The sequence below is a fragment of the Dromaius novaehollandiae genome, chromosome 11 (genome assembly GCF_036370855.1).
Source record: "Dromaius novaehollandiae isolate bDroNov1 chromosome 11, bDroNov1.hap1, whole genome shotgun sequence".
Taxonomy (NCBI): Eukaryota; Metazoa; Chordata; class Aves; order Casuariiformes; family Dromaiidae; genus Dromaius; species Dromaius novaehollandiae.
In genome coordinates, this window is record NC_088108.1 from 3,444,714 (window position 1) to 3,465,080 (window position 20,367).

The window sequence follows — 20,367 nt, forward strand, 5'->3', positions numbered from 1 at the left end:
TCCCCATAGCAATGTTGTGGTCTGCATTTCAAATACCACTAAAGGAGTCAAAAGAGGGGAAATTCAATGGAAGTTTGAACTCCCCTAGGTGAGGTTGAAAGCCCTACGATATCCCTCCTGAACAGCAAATCTACACCATCATGAAAAGAATCTCTTACCATGAACAAAGGGGGTCCCATCATTATGAGATCCTTCCCAAACATGTTGTTTGCAAGCGATGCTGTTGCTCCGTAGAAACAGATGATGCTGAAGGTGCTTAGCATCACGACTGCAAAAAACCCCAAAGGGTCAAAGGAAGGAAGGGTGATGACAAGGTTTGTTTTCATTGTGTCTTATGACTTCCAGAAATTACAAACTCACTTCAGTCTTTCCTCTCATGCAACACTTGTAGTTCAGCACATTTGTGGGACTGAAAGTTCAAGGCATTTCCAGACTTGCCTGCCTGTGTGTTTTGCTATATGACTCTCTTATTCTGGTGAAACAGCTTCTACAAAGCATCTTGTTAGAGCACTCTGTATAATAACAAAGCAAATTCTCAATTGCTGTGAAGTCATGACTTTAAAAGAACTACTGCTGTTCACACCAGTGGCACATCTAGTTCACCCCAAATTCTTGTTCACCCCAAGTCTTGGCCCTCTGAATGGCTAATAGAAAGCAGGACTGTACAGAACCTCAGGAAGTTCTCTTGATTCAGAAGGATCAGCCATACCCATAATGTGTATTAGGAAGCTCAGGGAGCTGGGGATGATATGAGGGAAAGTTTCCTCGTCCAGTTATGTAGCTGAAATGCTCAGCATCTGTAGCTTGCACACACAGTCTTCTAGGAACAGATGATATATTCTCCTGCTTTTTTTTTTTTTTTTTTTAACTGAGCTTGTGCAGAAAATTGTTCCTCAACCAGGGACCCACTCACTGCACTCTCTGAGTGAAGGTCTGAGGACCAAGTTCACCTACAACTCACTTTCAAATGGCCAAGGGAGGTTCTCCATCGTAAAGAGTAGAAAACAAATGATCAAGAGCTCCATTGCAAGGGTCATGCAGAGAAGGACCACATTAAAAGAGGAAGCTGTGGAAAGAAAGAGAAACAAAAGGGACTGACATCAGAGAATGGGGTATATGTGGCAAAAATGTTTGTGAAACAGGAGTCCCAAAATCAAATTAATCTGATTTGATTATACTGAGCAATATATGATCTGACTTCCCTGTTCTTGGTGGTGTGAGGGGGGAGCACATAGGTATGGCTGCTGTTTAGCTAGCCCTCAGCTTTTAAGAGAAAAGCTGCCAAACCCTTAACCTGCCAGCATGCTGTGCTCACATGGAAAACACTTCTAGAGCAGCCAGAACGTTCTGATTTACAGCAGCTGAGCTGCAGAACGACTGTGAATATACGCCAGTGGCCCAGTCCGTCTAACACTTTCACCTTATTTGAACCTTTTATTTTCTTTGAAATGTTCTTCCACTCCCTTCTGACTGGTTCTTCTAAGCCCAACTCAGCTTCTGTTATTGCCTGTGGGCAAAACATTTCTATTCTGGCCTAAAGAGAGGGACAGAGAGAAAGCTGAGACTCTCTCACTGTGAGCTTGCGTGTCTCCACCACAGAGCAGCCACCAGTTAGGTTAAGGATACGGCCCCAAATGCCCCTCAATAATCAATTACATTTGGTACTGAGACTTACCTAGAATAATTAAAAAGGTATTGAGTACCAAAAAGGCAACAGAACCAGCAGTGAATCCTTCACTGCTTCCTGCACCAATGTTCGTCAAGTGGCCTGAAATAGAACCAGTAGATCATTAAGTGCAGTGTAATGAAAGAATGACATATCTGCAGTTGGATTGACTGCAGTTCAAATTAATTGATGGTGACCACTATAAAGAAACCCATTGCAACGAAACATATCTGCAGTGCAAAACACATGAGATATTAACTGAAGAACCTATGATGATTATCCAAAAAAGCTGAGTATGTCATTTGATTTTGCCTTCAGCTTGCAATAGACAACAAGGTATCTTTCAGGGTTTGGCTGAAAAGATTAATAGCTTCCTGCCGTACCTCTTAGGTAACAGCTCTAACTTTCCCAGAAGGTGCTGGTTCTAATAGGAACTGGCATGGAGGCAGCATGAGCAGCATGCTGCTAACTAGGGACTAAATAAGGCATCTTTACTGCCCACCCTCACCATTCTGAGATCTCCTTTCATGGCTACAACCAGTTAGGACAATAACAGCAAGCTTCTGAAGCATATGTACAGAACTCAGAGTCTTCTGCCACCTGGGAAGTGTCTCCTAAGCTATTATTCTAAAATAACCATCCTGAGACAGTGCTGTTTCACAACAGTTTAGCAGTGAAATTTTGACTTCCATCAGAGTTACAAGTCACAAGACTGTGTCACAAAGAGACAGCCTAGACTCCTGTAGCTGTCAGAGCACCAAGTGACTGCATCAATGGACATCAATCACATGAACACAAACCAGGATGTTTGGTCATTATCACTTGTTGCATCTTTTCACAAAGAGAAATATCGATAAACCCAGTATCAGTGAATCGCCTGTGAGAATGAACTCTGTTGGAGAAAGCAGTCCAAAATTTCCGAAAACATTCATTTGTTTCGAATAAGCAAAACAGTAAGTACACTCTTGCATTACCTGCAAGTCGAAGCCAGGTCCATGCTCCCCAAAAGGCAGCATAACAGAATGGAAGAATGCAACCAAATCTTCTCCCTCGTTGAACCTGGATCCTACACACATACAGCTGCATTACGGCTCCTGGGATGAGCACAGATGGTATAGAGAGTTGCTGTCTGATGGGGTCATTGAGAGTACCCTGGATGGCAGAGACTGCAGCCAGGCCATTACAGATGTAGAACAAGGCATCTGGCACTTCAGCATTGGTGCTGCTTTGGAAATTCTTGGATCCTGTGAAGCAGGCTTTGGCAAACATGAGCGTGGCTTGAAGAGCTGAGCTGGACATAGCCTGGACACCAACTGGTATCAAAGCCTTCTCCCCAATGGAGTTGATAAGGCTGGCAAAAGTGGCATACATTGAGAGGGCAGTGCAAAGGCTGCAGGCAGCCCCAAGGAATGGGTAAGCACCTGGTGCTGGGATCTGATGGATGGTGGCAGTTGTGAGGACAATGAAAGAAGCATTTTGCAGCATCTCTAGGGTATCTTTGTGGAATGACATCAGAAACAGCAGGCAGGCAATGGCCAGGAAGAACCAGCCTCCAAACATTCCCAGCCTGCTTTCCTGAGTCTCCTCTGGCTCTATGAAGGTGGTTAGTATAAACTCTTCCCAAGACATCACCAGCCAGTACAGGCTATGAACGCCAAACTTGGTAGTGTAATAGGCATCATCTCTCAGGTAGCTGTAGAAGCTGGACAGCAACTGACAGCTGGAGATGATGGATATCCATGCTGCTCCAGCACAGAAGGTCTTCATGTATCCAAAGAAGTAGAAAGTAAATATAAAGGGAGAGACAGTGTCACAGATGTTGCCTAGGGCCATTGGTTCAGCATACTTCGTATTCTTCTTCTTCTCTTCCCCAATGGCCTTGGAAGAGCTCTTCTGTGCTGACCCCAGTAGCAAGACATTGAACAGTGGATGCCCGAAGCCTGGAAGAATGTACCGTTGTGTAATGCCCTTAAGCAGGAGAGCCACCGCTCCGTACAACCCGCACATGACAATGACAAACTCAATGACACCTGACACTACCAGAGCCCACTGGCCAAAGAGTGCAACTGCTTCGAACACCAGGGCAAGCCCGATGGCCCCAAATATGAAGGGCATGACGTAGTTCACTGTGGCTGAGCAGAAGGAGAGGATAAAGGAAATGGAAATGTAGGCCACCAGCCCAGCCACAGCGCTTTGACTGGCAGAGGGGTGGGCCATGGCAGCAGGTAGGAGGTGACTGGCATTCTCTGAGGCCAGAGTTAAGTTCTGCCAAGGGAGATATGCAGCTGAAATGATGCGTGTAGCCCCATAGCTACTCCACAGAGCAGAAAAGGTGAGAAAGGCCGTGCCTCCAAGGTGATCATACTTCCGGAAGGCAAGGAATCCTGCCAGGAGCTGGACAAAGCCTCCAATCAGGACGAGGTGGACACCTGAGAGACACAGGAATACAGTGCCATGAGGGAAGCAAGCCACACAGAGACCTGAGTTGCAGGAAGCAGTGCTATATTGCCATACGCTGGGGGACATCCCACTGCAGGTCCTACAGCCTTCTTGCGAGTGGCTCTGTGCCCTCTGTCTTTCCCTCTCTTCCTACCTTTATGACTAATTTCTATGCTGAGCCTTGGTGCAGGGCAAATGAGCCCCTTGGTACGCTCAGTATAGCAAGTGGATCTGCCAGAGCTCCAGTCTGGTTTAGATCTATGAAGGTAAGTGGAAGGGGAAAAGCATATGAAGGGTTTGGACCAGATTCATGGCAGACTTGCTAGGGAAGGAGGAACAGCTGTCCAAGGGATCACACACAGTTTCTGTACATGGGAAAATGCTCACATTTCTTCACCTGTCCCACCACTTCCGTGTATTGGCCCACAGGGATGACTCTGTAAAGGCTTTATCCTGACTGGTGCTCTCAAGGGAAAGAGTTCACCTAGAGCCTCCAACCAACATCCACGATGCCTTCCATGGAAGGTGGTGCCTCACCCTCACCCACCTGCGAGGATGTCCTCTGCTCCCGTGGGCCTGACGCCGGTGTGAGCCGTGGCAAAGTTCTGCAGGCAGAGGAGGAAGGCACTGACGACGTTAGCGAGGAGCCCCAGCACCGATGGCTCGCTGTAAAACACGGCCGCAAAGCCCGCCGTGCTCGCCATGGCCCTCTCCCTTCCAGACAAAACAACAGTGTGAGTGGTCACCCCCCCACAGCCTCACTGTCTCTCCCCCTGTGTCTGTGTCTAGACGGGTGCTGCTTTGGCACAGGCACTTAGCCAGCGTTCAAAGCCTTGCCCCTGCTCCAAGGGGGAGAAACGGGTGACGGACTCAGGTATTTCCATAGTGCCTCCCTGCTCATAGCTCTGAACAAAGGCCCAATTCAAAGCAGGACTTTAGGTGCCTACTTTCCAGAGGCTTATCCAGAAAAAACACACACAACCTATTTAGGCTGCATGGATTTCTGGCAAAAACATGTTTAGGTGCCCCAAAGCGCTGCAGGTGGTGGTGATGGTTCCTGCCTCCTCTTCTCGAGGCTGCTGTAGATGGAGAGGAATGAATCGTCTAACACAAATGAGCAAACATTCAGATGAAACCCACAAGGTATTTTGAGCCATTCCAGGACATTTCTTATCCACTATTACAGACAAACAGACAGGCATTGCACTCACATACACAGTCTCCCTTCCAGATGGAATTTTCCAGCTCCATCCCTTTCTTGAAATCCTAGTGACTAAATAATCTATTTTGAAACCCTTCATATTTCTACCATTAACTAGTCTATTTGCAAGCAGCCCCCACATTTCCATTCCTCTGCACTCCTGGGTACCATGAGCTGGAGTTTACTCTCTGGAGATTTTTGTTAGGAAACAAAGACAAAAATAAAATGGCAATGTTCTTGTTATTTTGTTATTTCTAGAACAATTTATGACCTAAAGGAGCTGGAAAAGGAGAAAGTGATGTATTCTGTTCTTAGCCATTCCAAAAAGCCTCTCAGGAAGAGAGGAAAGAATGCAGAGCTATTATTGATATGGGAAATAAAGGAGAGCAAAGAAACAGTGTCTGCTTCTACCAGGCAAGGAGTAGTTTTATGTGTTGATTAGCTGATATCCAACTTAAACTCCAGTGCCTACTTTTAAACACAGAGTGTTCCTGGGGAGACATATACTGTTTTGCAAACACTGATGGCCTCTGGATTCCTCTGTTTCATTGTTTTCTCATACCTCTTTTCTCTGAAACCTGTTTATTCTAAACAATAAAATTTTCACAGAAATCAAGAATGAAGGATAAATGGGCAATACTGACTCTTAACAGCTCTGAGCTGATTCAACAACTTGAACTTTCATGACATTCGGAACAAGTAACAATTTTAAACTGAACCTGTCCTATATCTGGGGATCACTTAATTCATTCAATTATTTAATTGTGCTAAAGTTTAGATTTTTATGTTCAGAAAGAGCTTCACCAAATCACAGTTCTGCAGGAAGAGCTCTCCCTCTATATGAAGTACTAATCTGGATTAGGCCCTAAGAAATGATGCGTTGCATCCTTAGAAATAGCTAAGCAGCTACCTGTGGAGTCTAAGATGTTGACATTTTTTATGACATCCAGATATAAATAAGCAGCTTAGTTTAAATGGTTATACTTGGAGTAGGGCCACAATATTAAGTTCCTCCAGATGTTTTGCTCTGAAATAGCTCCGACAGTGACTTTCTAGGCATGCTGCAACAAGCACCTGTTTTGAGTCTTTCTCTGGAGAAGGATGAGACGGGTTTTCTGGTGGAAGATGGGCTGGCCAGGGGACTGCTTGCAGAAGTGATTTTCAGTTTGCCAAGACTCACTTGGTTTGCAGTTCCTGCATAATTAGCCATGCTAGCAGTTTTAGACCCTATGACAGACAGCTTGGTTTTGTAAAAGACATAATGACATTAACAGGACTGTTTCCCTCCGCTTGCAGTAAAGGCTTGGAGAGTCTTTTGTAGGGCATCTGAGAAGGGGGGAAAAGGCACCAGAATGTGCCATATCGGGCTGTGGAGGTGTAAAGGGAAAGAAAGTGAGAGGATTTAGACCAAGGCATGGGAAAGGAGGAAGATGAAGGAGCTTCTCTTGCGAGGGACAGGGTCATACAAAATGGAATAATCTCTCCACAGCTGCAACCTGTGCTCTGCTGCGCACATACCTGTAGCGCTCTACTCTCACATTGTGGACAGAGACTTGTGCTCCCTCTCCTATGGCCATTTCAGCATTTGGAAGGTGGAGTCCCTTGCCTCCCCCCTCCATTTCATGCAATATAAGGACACTTCAAATAATGAATCCCCTCCTGTCATTCTCTCAGGGATAACAGCACCAGTGATGCCCTGGGCTGCTCCAGGACGCAGTGAAACAAGGGTCTGCATGGAAGAGGCATTTTCTGTTCAAAGTATTCCTAGGTCTTGTTTGTCCCTGGATAAGTTCGCTCATCACTGCTGTCACTATCCATTTAGGACAGCTGCTGCCTCTGGCACTTTGTAAGGACCTGTTTCTCTGCATGCTCTGTGGAAGACTGACAGCCCCTCTGCTCCCTATTCAACGCAACACAGCAAAGAAGGCGCTCCTGCCACGTCCCTCCTTTGCACTGAGGTCTGCAAGCTGTGTCTCCTCAGCTGGGACTGATGCAAGGGAGGTTTTCAGGTAGAGACTGTGCAGGCAACACTGAACAGTGCAGAGGCAGAGGAGCAAATGAGGACCTGCTTTCCACTGTGTGGGGGCTACCAGCTCTCTATACACACAGGTTACCAACCAGCACGGCTACTGTCCAGGAAACCGCAAGGAAGGAGGCCTTCCCAAGGTGGGGAGGCACCCGGTGCCCTGGGGCACTGCCAGGCCTCACAGCCACAAGAGAGGGCTGGTCCTACCAAAGGATGGGGCAGCCCAGGGTGATCCTTCCCGCACATGAGCCACTCAGTGAGGACAGAACAAAAGCCATTCCCTCACATGCGTAGCCTCCTCCGTCTTCTTTCCCTTTCCCACTTGCCTCTGACAGCTTGGGGCTTGCAGAAATGGCTTCTGAGTACACTGATCCCCCCTCTGCTCTGACTCTTCTCCACTTAGCATGGCCTTTGAGCAAGAGCCGTGTGGTCAGTGTGGCAGCCTGACTGGAGCATCTAAGCCCCTTTCACTTTACTTGCCACCTTGCTCACAGTAACTTCCCTTCACCCTTTCCAGAGAAGTCCCCTTCCACATACACCCTACTGTTACATCTTGGCAGCTCCAGTGAACTCAGTGAAAACTATGATCCAACACTGCAGACATCACCATGTGCAACTACTCAACAGTAGCGTCTGCTGCCTGTGTTTCTTTACCTTGTTTAATAGCATCAGTGAAGAAAATGGGAATATGCTGGTGTATGGGCGTTGTCTCCATGGGAGGCTGGAGCAAGGCTTTGAATGCCATTGTGTATATGTATAGACTCCAACAAAACTAAATTTTCAGACATTTATTCCCCAGTGGCATTTTGCTATTAGTTTTCCATCCCATCTTAATGATAACAATTGTTTACATAGCTCTCAGAAAATAATGTGTCTCAGAAGATAAACATGTAAAAGAATGAAATGCAATCCCTTTTGGATAAGCACACTGCAAGACTGACCATACACAACAACTCTATGCAGCAGAAATACATATCACAACCCTGAATCTCATCTGGTGAAAATCAGCACGAAGTTGCCTAAGATGCATTGCTACATTCACAGTGATCAAGGGTCTGGCTAATATTTAGTAGAAAATTCAAGCTGTTTTTATATGGCTGCCTGCAAAATATATCACTTTAAACTGATATTTTGTACACAATAATACGCATAATATTAAATGCCCCCCGAGCATTTCCCCAAAGTCCAGTCATTCACCTAGGGATGAATGAAGTGTCCCAGTGTCTCCTGGAACCTACATCATAGATTTCACTTCTATATTAACGTTTCAATGACCCTGCAACACATGGAAGGCAACATTGCAGAGCTGACTATTTAGAAGAAGGAGACTTATGAAAAGATTCAGCCAAATGATAAAACAGTGAATGTATTTAAAATAAGCATCAAATAAAAACACCAATACCACACTCCTATCTCTGCAGCTTGGATTACCTGTTTTGGTGACACCTCAGCTCAATGGGAGGATGGTCTTGTCCCTCTCATTTCCTGGTAAGTACCATTTTTATAGTCCTCCTCTGTAGGAGGAGCCTAGGGCCAGTTGCTTCACACATTGGCACCTGTGGTTTTTTGGAAACAAGAAGTTCCTTGAACTTTGTCAGTTATTGTCCTAAATCTTTTTTATTTCCTGAAACCAAAGGGGTTTCCCTTCTGTTCAGCACAGAAAAAACAACCCCCCTCATATATTCCCCCCACCCTCTCAGTCCCCAGAGGCTGATGTCATCACACTTGAAATTCGGTTGCAAAAAAAAAAAAAAAAAAAAAAAACAAAAAGCAAATTGCCTTTCAGAAGCATATATAAACCCTGACACCAAAGCACCTTTCAGACAGACACCTCTCCCATCACTCGAATAGAGCAGTTCAGAGCTGGAGATTAAGCAGTGTTAACAGCCATCAGAATGGTCTACTTAACTTTGCAGGTAAATACTACTTAATGTACAAAATCTGTCCATCTCTGATCTTTTCCTTTTTGCTTTAAAGAGATAGTTTCTATTGGAGCAGTTCCTCGAGTAGTCAAAACTGTCATGACATTAAATGGGAACCTGCACTAATATTAACAAAATCAGATGGCTTTCACAGGCACTTTTCGTGGTTACTAACCTGTTCCTCCTGTGCCTACTCCTTTTGTGTATCCCAAATATGTTTTGCACAATGCCATATGGAGGTTTTGTTGTTGTTGGGAAATACTGCAGGTTTCTTACTCCTCATGTCCACTCTGAGCTGGTTCCTCCTCACAGCTGTAAGAGGGCTGCATGGTAGATCTTAAAAGACTATGCTGCCCCTTCTACTGCACTGCTTTCTCTTCTGGCTATTCTTGGCACCCCTGCCGGACTGGGCTTTGGAAAACAATTTTTCTCCTTAAGCGTGTAGGCTCTGAAATTTAGTTTTATCCACTTACTTGGTCTGTGAGTGCCTTACTATGCCATGTTAGAGGCAGAAATGGTAAAATGGCTCTGAGAAAGTTCAGGCAGCTTAGATGACAAATGATCTTTCTCTGTCTTTACTCTAGAAATCCCAGAAGATCTTGGCAAGCTCCCGACAAGTACATAAAACTGCTGCTCATGGTTTGTATCTCTCAGCAGAACAGCATTCTCTCTTCTTTTTTAAAGAACATCTCAAAATAATTGTATCATTGCTTATAAAAAACAGGAGCTGGGTTAAGCATACAGAGAAAAACTTCTCAAATTCTTGGAAGAGAAAGCATGCTTGAGGGTCCTCTTATGTTAATTATTGTCCTTGGTTGCCAAAGAGCAAGGGAAAAAGTAACATGGGGTAAAAATGTTGCTAACTAGCCCTGTGCTAAAATAGGCTATTTATCTGATTTTGAAACAGATTTTCCAAATTCTTACATTTTGACCATAATCTTAAAATGTTTTAATTGTAGCTGTTACTGGATTGCTCAGACATGATTCTTAACTCCTCTATTTGTCTTTGCTTCTTTATTACATTTCATCTTGTTGTTAACATTTCTTAGAGTAATTCATCAATGATTCTTCTTGTAATATCTCATAGTCAGTGTACTGTCTTCTGCAGTATTGCACAGATGAAGTTTCTCTATGAAATCAAATTAAGCAGAATTTTACTGTGTAGCCATTTGATCTTTTATAAATTTGTATATTAACTTCTTTTGTGTGTATTATTAACAAAACTAACGCAATTCAGAGAACTTAATGAACAACTGAGAGCAACAGAAATAATAATAATTCATGCAAGTCTAGTAGCTCTTGGATAACCTTATTATACAAGATCATTTTTATTTAGTTAGTTAGTTTATTGCACAGCTGTCATACCAGGATGAAAACACCGGTGTCAAGAAGCATCTTTAACAGAAGGGTTTAAAATGTCACTGTTTACTGAAGTGACAAAGAGCATTTCATGATGTGAAGGAAGGAAACAGCCAGAATCTTACGGGCGCAGTGTGATTCAGACTGATTTTCTTTCCATTCCTGCAATCTAGTTTGACTTCACTGTTTCCCTCTCTTTGAGGGCGTTGGTGCTTTCGTTTCTGGTATACAGAAAATACTTTCAGAGCACACAGAGAGAACACAGATTTTGTCAGCAGAAGGTGTCCAAACTGCTGAGTGTTACAGATTCCTGTAGCAATATATTTCATGGTGCTGCTGCAAGGTGTGAATTTTATTTCAGTGAGTCACAGCAACAATGAGATTCTCAGCTGTGTTTACAAGTGGTTTTTAGACTCCTAGACTTTAGGTGAGTCCAAATACAGTTCCAAGCAAACTGTGAGTCAGTAGCCATAACATTTGCAAATGAATACTTCCTACTGAAATTAGGAATGGTCATTTTTTATTTGGAACATTTTCTGATAAAAAAATAGTCTCACATGTACCTGCTGATGTTGATGAGGTTTCCTGTAAGATGTTGGAACAAAATATTTTTACTTTCTTCCTTGATTCATCTTTTTTTTTTCCATGGAATTAGTTTCATTTAGACATACATGCTGGGTCTTACTGGTGTATGTGCATGTGTGTATGTATATATAGAAAGATTTGCAATCATTCACATATTAACTACATTGAATTTTATAGTTTCCCTACTCTTACTACGTGCCTTTTTGAAATATTGTTTGTACTTAATCAAAACAAAGCAATTTGTCATTGAAATAAAACAGTTCAGTGATCCCAAACTAGATATTTTCCACAGAATTATAATACCTCCAAAAATTTGGAAGTGGTAACTCCCAGACACAAAAATGCTAGGATTTTCTGCTATCTGTCCAGCTCTACCTGACATGACATGAATACAGACACTGACTTTGCCTTGGGAAGGTGGATATGTTGCTTCTTGTCTAATAGCAAAGGTGATTTCAGAGGCAGGAAACCTTCCTTCAAACACCAAGTACAGAAGATCTGCTTTAATCTGTTTCTGAAGCACAGGCTAGATCCTCTGATATGCTGAGCTGAACTATGAAAGAACCCATGAAGGCCTCTTTTTTAAGCACTAACATACTTTTGAGTATATAGGGCTTAAGAGTTTTGCTGGCTGAGTCTATACACCTCAGCACCTTGTAGGACAAAACTTAGAGATAAATCCAGGTATTGGGTCTAGTCCTACTTGCCTAAAATAATGGAAACTTTGCCTGACGTAACTGGGATTAAGCCTAGTTTTCTTTTTGTATAATTCGCTCCCCACAGCACACCATAGGCAATGTAGCAGGGCACCTGTTCTGACTTTTCTCCAGATACAGGGACATAATTTGTATTGACACCCCCCCCAAAAAATGTGGTTGCTTGAAACCCAATGCAGGGATATGTGGCTGAGCCCTGAAACTGCTTCACTTGCAGCCTTGCAAAACCCCCTGAGGAGGTAAATTTAGGGCACTGTATGATTTCTTTCTTCCTCGCTACAGCTTTCAAGATTTTTCTGTGACTGTCCTTAGCTGAAGACCATAGCACAGTGCAGTCCTTACAGAACATTAAGAGCGAAGGCATGCTGTTACCCGTGTCACCCTGAGAAACTTGTGGAGAGGGGCAGGAGTCACACCAGCCTGCTCATCTTGGGGTTCCCTGTGCTGGCTTAGAGGGAGAAATGGCACCTCAGCTGGACAAGATGGCAATCCCCCTCTCCAGGAGCATCTCTCCACTGATTATAGAAGGAGCCTGAAGCAATGACAGTTCTTTCCTAGATTTAGTCAAGTGCATAAAGAGATGTGACTCTGGGCCTAAATGGCGTGTTCAAGGAGAGGCTCACAGCCTGGAAAGCACAGGGAAGCTGTACCACACCTCCCAAATCCTTCGGGCTGTACCCAACCTTCTGACCCATGGGAGGTGCTGGCCAAGTCCTGTGCTCTCCAGCTCTCCTTACCCTTGAGTAAATTCACTGGGACCAAAGGATGAAGACTTGTGAGCTGTTAGCACATGGCCCACATAAATCTTACCCCTCCTCTCTCCCTTGGTGCTGCAGTGGTGGCCAGGAGCGCTCCGGAGGAGACCGTGACCAGCAGCTTTGCCTCCTTCATCCACGCAGTTCAACCTGAGCACTTGTCCAAAGCAGTCTGTCACAGAAGCAAGAGGATGATCCTCGACAGCATTGGGGTTGGCCTTGTGGGCAGCACGACGCACGTGTTCAATATTGCTCTGCAGTACTGCCGGGTAGGTGCAACCCCCATATTACCATGCATTTATGTGGTCCCCATTCTGACACATCACCACAAGCAAAGCCTTACTTCGCGGCTGAAGCAGGACTTTTGCCTCCCAGAAGGGGACTTTCTGGCTTCACACAATCGCTGCTTCTCTCAAGGTCCTCACCTGGATTTCCCTCTCATTCACAGGAACTGTTTTCTTCAGCTGCCGTGAGCTCTGTCTATGGCAAGCCAGGCATAAAGCTCTCCCCAACACTGGCTGCATTCACCAATGGAGTTGCGGTAAGGCAGGCTTTTCCAGAAGGAGCTCTGCGGTCCTTTCAAGACACTGGCTAATGTTACTGGAAGCAGTCAGGGACCTGGAAGGATAATGGGGCCAAAGAGCCATGGGCTGCTCTGCAGTGTTGCACATAGTGCTTTTAGAGCAGTAACGTGGGTGCCACTGAACGGCTGGGTGGATGTTGTTACTGACCTCACGCTAGCATGTCCTTGTCTCCATTTCCCTGGCAGACTCACTCCATGGACTTTGATGATACCTGGCACCCTGCTACCCACCCTTCAGGAGCTGTTCTGCCAGCACTTCTGGCAGCTTCCCAGATGCTACCTCCAAGCACCAAACCCAATGGCCTGGATTTCCTGCTGGCCTTTAATGTGGGTCTGGAAGTGCAAGGAAGGCTCATGCATTTCTCCAGTGAGGCTCACAACATTCCCAAAAGGTAAATCTCCCTTTCTCTACCAAGTGGGCCTGAGTAAGCAGGACTAGAGCATGATGCAGCAATTCTCATGAGAAAAACAAGCATAAGAATGCAATATGTCCCCTCTTGGTAACTCACATAGCTCTGCAGACTCATGGTCACTGTACCAAGTCCTTTAGGCAACTGTGCACATCTCAGACTACACAAAATTAGAAGCCAATCTTATTTCACTGAAGGCTCATCATGGCTAGAAAGAGCAAGAATGGGAGAGGGTTGGCAAATACGTTAACAGGCCTCCTCAAGATTTTAAAATGACAGTCTAAGCCCAGTTGAACTCAGAATCAGAAGAAAGCCCTACTGAGAGCCAAATGCCAGTTCTGCCATTAGCTGATGAGGCACCACTTCTCACCATTTTCACCTTGGTGACCTCCTCCTCTTGCCTCAGAAATAACCATCAAGAGGACTAAGACTGGAGACTGCAGTGTATTGATCTAAACTAACCAGAGCAAGGGCACAGGTCAGACAGTGGCCAGAAGCATGCAGACAGATTAACTGTGGGCATCTCCTGGCACAATTCCTGCCTGTGCCAACTGCTACTCACCAGGCAGTGCTCTGGCATGATCTAAGGGATAGCATGGACTAGGAACTGTTATCCTTAGACAGGTGGAATGAGGCCATCTTTTTTGTCTGGGAGGGGGAAAGTTTAGCTGTATGGACACAAACTGTGCCATGCCACCTGCTCTCAGGGAAAAATAAAAATTTCTTTCTGGAGATGCAGATCTCACTCTGTTGACTCAGAAGTTTCAAGCAGGTGCTTAGTTTTTAGGTGGTTAAATTCTGAGTCGGGTGAATCCTATCTGCAATGAACTCATGGTGGATTTTCACTAGCTGACGTGGCAGTTCATTTCCAGTCCAATGGGCAAGTTTGTTAAGCAAGGTGCTTTGGCACTCCCTGTGCTATGTGCTGCCAAGCAGGCAGGGGTGCTCATATCTGCAATTTCCTCTTTAGGTTCCATCCTCCTTCTGTGGTTGGTACCATGGGCAGTGCAGCTGCCACAGCAAAACTGCTCTCTCTCAGCATAGCCCAGTGCACACACGCCTTGGGCATTGCTGCTTCGCTTGCAGGGGCACCGATGGCAAATGCTGCCACCCAAGCCAAGCCACTGCATATGGGAAATGCTACTCGCCTAGGCTTTGAAGCAGCACTGCTGGCTGCCCGAGGGATGGAGGCTAACCCTTTCATTCTGGATGATATCCCTGGTTGCTCTGGATTTAGTGCGTTCTACAGTGTCTATCAACCCAAACCACTTTCTGTACCAAATGACCATCATGAATTCCTCTTGGAGAAGCAGGACATTGCTTTCAAGCGATTCCCAGCCCACCTGGGGATGCACTGGGTGGTTGATGCTGCCTTGTCTGTCCGGAACCTTTTCATCAACTATGCAGGGTCTTTCTCTCCCTCTTTGATCCGCACCATTGTGCTGAAGATCCCAGTATCAAAATACATTAATAGGCCTTTTCCAAGCTCTGAACACCAGGCCAGACACTCCTTCCAGTTCAATGCCTGTACTGCCTTGCTGGATGGTGAAGTGGGCCTTAGCTCCTTCACAGAAAACAGCATCCACCGGCAGGAACTGAGGGAGCTGCTGGACAAAGTGGTGGTGGAACATCCTGAAGATAATGTGGCCAACTTTGACAAGATGTATGGAGAAGTAGCACTGCTCCTGCACAGTGGGGATGTCCTGACAGGCAAATGTGACACTTTCTATGGGCACTGGAGGAAGCCTCTGAGCAGAGAATCACTTCTGAAGAAATTTCGATCCAATGCCTCTCATGTGCTTTCAGAAGAAAAAATAGAAACCATCATCACTACAGTGGACAACCTGGAAAATCTGTCAGATAGTTCCCAACTGGCCTGCACCTTGTGAGGGCAGGAAAAGTGGGGTTTGGGTAAGGAACATAGCCAGGTGAAAGTCTGTTTCCTTTCTTCATTGGTACTTTAGTAGAGATGGGCCCTCTGGATGGTGATTTGGGCACATACATGCTGTGACTCCCGTTGGGACATTCCCCTCACAGGAGGGAAAGCTTAATCAAATGTAGCCTTTAACTCATCTACCTAGCTGGGATGAAATCAATACCTGTGCTCCTAAGTGACCGTTCACCGAAAGGCTTTCTTTCTGAGAGTCCTTTCTGAACAACAAAATGGAGAACTATGCAATGTTCCTCTTCATGTTAAACAAATAGCTGTGATAGTTGATCCAAAGGTACTGTTTCCAATATGGTTTTGCTATAGGTGTAGAATTTCTAGGGAAAGTCAGGAAGCTTTCTTTTGGGGGGACCGAGATGGAACTAGACAAGCAAGAAAGAATGTGGGCTGGTTCCTGCTTAGCTTGCTGCTAGTGGTCTGTGCAAAGAACTTCCTAGACAGAGCAAAAATGTTTGCTCACCTGTTAATCCATCTTGTCATAATGTCTAACATAATTACACTGAAACCTTCTAAATAAACAAATGAAATAAATTCTTTTTTGCATAAAGTTTTAATGCTACACTGTGTAGACCATGAGGTTTGCATCTTTAATCCAAACATATACAACACAATGGCTTTTGCAGTAGATAATTGCCTGGGGAACACAACAGAGGTAAGGACAAGATCAGCTAGAAGGTTGGTATTTTCGGAAGCTGCACCTGTGGCCAAGGATTTCTTCAGAATCATATGTTTATACTGAGCCCTGGGGAATGTTTTTACTGGTGAGAACAATTACCTATTAGCCAGTAAAGCCTAGGCGTGATTAAACAGTCTCTCAGCAAAGAATGATAAGTTACTCAGCATTTCCCATTAATCAACAGATTTCGTATAATTGTTAAGTTTCCATGGCACGCTTCCACTTCCATTTGGTTCTACGTCAGATGTAGGATCACCAAGAAGGTTATTCACAGAATCACAGAATGGTCGAGGTTGGAAGGGACCTCTGGAGATCATCTAGTCCAACCTCCTTGCTCAAGCAGGGTCACCTAGAGCACATTGAACAGGATCACGTCCAGGCAGGTTTTGAATATCTCCAGAGAAGGAGACTCCACAACCTCTCTGGGCAGCCTGTTCCAATGCTCTGTCACCCTCACAGTAAAGAAGTTTTTCCTCATATTCAGATGGAACTTCCTGTGTTTCAGTTTGTGCCCGTTGCCTCTTGTACTGTCACTGAGCACCACTGAAAATAGTCTGGCCCCATCCTCTTGACACCCTCCCTTAAGATATTTGTAGACATTGATAAGATCCCCTCTCAGTCTTCTCTTCTCCGCTCTTCTTAGGCTAAACAGGCCGAGCTCTCTCAACCCTTCCTCATAGGAGAGATGCTGCAGTCCCCTAATCATCTTTGTAGCCCTCCGCTGGACTCTCTCCAATAGTGCCATGTCTCTCTTCTACTGACGAGCCCAGAATTGGACACGGCACTCCAGATGTGGCCTCACTGGGGCTGAGTAGAGGGGGAGGATCACCTCCCTCTACTTGCTGGCAACACTCTTCCTAATGCAGCCCAGCATACCATTGTCCTTCTTGGCCACAAGGGCACATTCCTGGCTCATGGTTAACTTGTCCACCAGGATTCCCAGGTCCTTCTCTGCAGAGCTGCTTTCCAGCAGGTCAGCCCCCAGCCTGCACTGGTGCAGGGGGTTATTCCTCCCTAGGTGCAGGACCCGGCACTTGCCTTTGTTGAACTTCATGAGGTTCCTCTCCACCCAACTCTCCAGCCTGTCCGGGCACAGCCCTCTGGTGTATCAGCCACTCCTTCCAGTTTTGTATCATCAGCAAACTTGCTGAGGAGGCACTCTGTCCCTTTATCCAGGTCATGGATGAATAAGCTGAACAATACTGGAGCCAGTATTGACCCCTGGGGGACACCACTAGCTACAGGCCTCCAACTAGACTCTGCACCACTGATCACAACCCTCTGAGTGCTGCCATTCAGCCAGTTCTCAATCCACCTCACTGTCCACTCATCTAGCCCACACTTCCTGAGCTTACCTATGAGGGTGTTACGGGAGATAGTGTCAAAAGCCTTGCCGAAGTCAAGGTAGACAACCATGTATCACAGCTCAGTGAGCTGGAAACTCACAGAGCCAGTGCCTTCCAAGTCAGTCAGTAACTCGCCGTTTATCCAAGGGGATCAATATGTGTGCCAGAACTGACATGGCATTCAGTGGAGGAAAAAATGTGCCTTGGAAGATTATCAGCAGTTTCAGCATCCTAAAATTCATGCCAATGTTCTCACCTCCATGCCTTCTGCACCATGACACACTAAGGCCATGTAGCAGTGAAGCTAAGCAGGTGAGGAAGGAGCAAAAACCTTTAACCTATTGATGCTGGAGCACAAAGAAGTGACTTTTCTGGCTGGGTTTCAGGCTACATTTTATGCCTAAGATCCAGAAACCCTTCCAAACCTGATACATCCTGTGTGCCTCCTAACACTGCCAGTTTGTGTCAAGGTCTTTAACAGTATCTGCTACAAATTCATTCTTTTGGAAAGGGAGAATGTTATCCTTGCTAGTCTAGGACACAAGGAGAAAACTATATGGATGGTCAAACCCACTCTGACCACATATTCACTGTAGCTCCATCAAATAACTGTTGTCTTTGAATGTCTTCGGAAGTCCCTCATACACTGAGTTATAGAGCAGATCAAATATACAATGACTAGGGAAATAATACACGATGACTTAGGTCAGTGAGAAGGATGGCAGGGGATGTGGGTAATACACGGCAGGCAGACAGGGCTCTGTGTATGTCAGTATCAGTGAAAGCCAAGGATAAATCCTGCATCTGTAGCATAACTTGCTGTGCCCAAGGGAGCATCACACTCAGTAGTTTAGATTCAGGGTGCAGAGGCTGAGAACACAGCCCAACCAAATTGCCTAAGTATATGCTCAGATTCTTGGATAAATCATGCTGCCTGGGCTGACCTCATCCCTGTCATGGCTAAAGGACTACACACCCCAGCCTAAAGGTGTTTTCAGTGTGTCCATGATGCTAGGTATATATGGACTGTTGTGCCTGTCTTTGCTGTGTGATCAATGCCTTTCCCAGCAGGAGAGGTAGAGAACTGAAAGGTACTAAATTTCTTGTACATTTGGGGGAAATTTAATAGCAAATGGCTAAGATAAGCCCAAATTCATAGCCCTTTGGGGAAAAGAGTGCACCATGTGCTCAGCATTGTTATTTGACACCAAGCAAACCACAGGGGAGAGCAGCAGGAAACCAAACTTCATAGATTTCACTGAGTGTAGCTCTCCTAGGCACCATCTCCCCTCAAAAAGGGAGGAAGCTGCTGCCAGCTTGTAGTGCTTGACTTTGATTATCATCAGTCTTCATTCTGAGAGTGATGCTTGCCCAAAACAAGGGCCTGATGATCTGATGTTGCTGACAAGATCACAATAGCAAACTGCTCCCGGTGTCTCAGCCTGTTGTCTCAACTCTCCCACTGGGTGTGATTCTGACACCTTTCAGCAGAAAACGTGTAAAATAAGTGAGGGAAGGTTCAGGAAGCCCGGAGGTGTATAACTTTCATTTTATCAGGCCCCTCATCAGCTGAAGCAGTAAGTGGCTTTTCCCAAGCATCCAGTAGCCTAAAGCATATATGAGAGTTTTTCATTCATGATATTTTTCTCTAAAAATTTGGGACTCTGACACTACCTTCAGTCTCCCAGTCCAGGAAAAGGTCTCATGTGTTATTTCTAGCTTCAAACAGTGAATGTTTAACATCCCTAACAAAATAGGAGATCCAAACACTTGGCAAGTAAAGTGAGGCCTTTTGAGAGTGAAGGAAAAAAATGGCCTGTGAAAACCACAGGCCACCTTGTGTGACGCTGAGGGTAATTCAGTCATTAATGTGGTGCCACCAAAGTCCTTAACTTCTCTCAGGCTGAATAAGAAAAGAGACCTTGTCCTTTTCTCTGCTGCTGTTCCAAGATAAATGAGCCTTAAAATAAAATTAAGAAAAGGAAACCTTTCTTAAGAAAGGCAATGTTTATGGTAGCAAGTTCAGTGAATGAAAGAACACTTAGTGCAGAACTAGGCAGCGTGCATGTTAGCAATCAATCAGTAACTGCAATCCCAGCCCAGAAATGAATGGGGCTCTGCTGGAATGCTCCCGGCTATGGAGAAGCCCTGGCCAGAAGAGGATTTTGGAAGGAGACAGATCCTGACCGGTCCGGGGAGCCTGGGCTGGTCTGGCCGGAGCAGGATGCTGTGATCAGCCTTCTCCCGTGGGCAGCGCCCTCCCTGCCATCCCTGCGGGCACGGCGCCGGCCCGCCCGCGGCTCGCGCCTTCAGCACCCTGGAGAGCAGCCTCAGGCGCGGGGCCCACGGCCTCGGGGGGCGCTCCGCCCCCAGGGGCTCAGACCCATGGGCTCCCCTCCCCACGGGCTCCCCTCCCCAATGCTCGCCTCCCTGCTTGTTGGGGCCCACGGGTGCCCATCACCACGATCCCCCCTCCCCATCAGCCCGGGCCCACGAGATCCTCTCCCGACGGGCTCAGGCCCACAGGCTCCCCTCCCCACAGACTCAGACCTTCAGCATCCTGGAGAGCAAAATCAGGGCCCGGAGAGTCCAGGAGCGCCCCCCTCCCAGTGGCTCCCCATGGGCTCGGTCCCACCGGCTTCCCTCCCCAGGGTCCAGTCTCCAAGCCCCTTGGCTCTGTGGGACCACACACCTCAGTGTGTGATCCAACCCCCCCCCCCCCCAAACCCCATCTT

The 20,367-nt window shown here is 46.0% G+C and overlaps 1 pseudogene; it reads left to right on the forward strand.

The window, feature by feature from the left end:
* The first annotated feature begins 8,795 nt into the window (after window positions 1–8,795).
* On the forward strand, window positions 8,796–15,848 carry LOC112983281 (cis-aconitate decarboxylase-like; annotated as a pseudogene).
* Window positions 15,849–20,367: the final 4,519 nt, after the last annotated feature.